Raw genomic sequence first — 1,611 nt, forward strand, 5'->3', positions numbered from 1 at the left:
GATGAGAGATGGGAGGGAAAGGGAGAGAGAAGGGAAATTGCATGGAAATGGAAGGAGACCCTCAGAGTTATACAAAAGTAGATACAAGAGGAAGTGAGGGGAAAGGGAAAAATAATACAAGGGGGACAAATGAATGTCAGTAGAGGGGGCAGAGAGAGAAGAGGGGAGGGGAGGGGAGGGGAGGGGGGATAGTAGAGGATAGGAAAGGCAGCAGAACACAACAGACACTAGTATGGCAATATGTAAATCAATGGATGTGTAACTGATGTGATTCTGCAATCTGTATTTGGGGTAAAAAAGGGAGCTCATAACCCACTTGAATCAAAGTGTGAAATATGATATATCAAGAATTATGTAATGTTTTGAACAGCCAACAATAAAAAATTAAAAAAAAAATCAACAAATTCAAAATAATAAACAAAAAACATAAATGGTTTTTTATTGTACTTTGTAACTATTTCTATGGTAGCATTCAATCATATGAATGCTTATGTAAATGTCTCCCAATTAAACAGCAGTTTCTTAAAGTACCCTATTATATTCATTATAATCACACTGAAAGAATATAAACATCACATCTCTGTAGATAATGTTATTTGTATAGTGTCTAGCAGTTAGTTAGAATTTTTTTTTTTTTGCCCCCTGATGTCTCTTATCAAGGTCACCTATGTATGGTCAGTTTTCTGTATTATTCTTTGATAGGTTAGTATAAGAAGCACTTGCCACATATGATCACTCCCTCCTTCTTAAAACACTCTCTTCCCTTAGTTTTTAAAGATACTGTTCTCTCTGCCCTTCTTATTTTCCTTCAAAGGATATTCTTCATCTTTCTAAATTCTAAACACTGGAGTACTCCAGAACTCAATACTCCAATCTATTTTTTTCTCTCTACTCCTTAAGTAATCTCCTGCTCTGGTTTTAAATCCCATCTAGGTAACTCCAAAAGCTCTAGTGCTTGCCTGAATGGCTTGTAAGAATTTCAGATTCACATAGTCAACTTCTTATCTGACAAAGTCACATGGATGTTTATCAAACTCCTGATATTGCCTATCCAGCTCTCCTTCAAAGCCTATCCTTTCCATAGTTTCCTCATCTCCAGTGATGACAACTCCATTCTTTTAGCTGCTTGGGACAAAAGTCTTAAAACGATCATGTTTGTGTCCTCTCTCTCTCTCTCTCACCCAACATATTCTCCATCAGTATTGCATTTACCTTCAAAATATATCTTTAATCCAATGACCACCCCTTTCTAAATCCACTCCTACTACCATGGTCTAGAACACTATCATTCTTCCCCTTAATTTCTACACTAAATTCTCTGCTTTTTAAATTATTATTATTAGAACCCCTTGTCAAGAGTAAATCAGATCATTTCTTTTCTTTTTTCTGCATAAACCTTTGCTTCCGACCTCAAAAGCTTTCTATCTAGTTCAAAGTAAAAGCCAAAATACAATTTTCATCCCTTGACCTTCACTAAGACTGTTCTTATTAACGTTGCCCATGACCACTATATTGTTAAACCCAGTGCTCAGTTGTCCATCCTACAAGGCAATGCAATACCTGGCATCTTGCTACTTCCATGTTTTCGATTGCTCTCTCCCTCCTCACTCA

Source organism: Marmota marmota, unplaced genomic scaffold, assembly GCF_001458135.2.
Source record: "Marmota marmota marmota unplaced genomic scaffold, marMar, whole genome shotgun sequence".
Taxonomy (NCBI): Eukaryota; Metazoa; Chordata; class Mammalia; order Rodentia; family Sciuridae; genus Marmota; species Marmota marmota.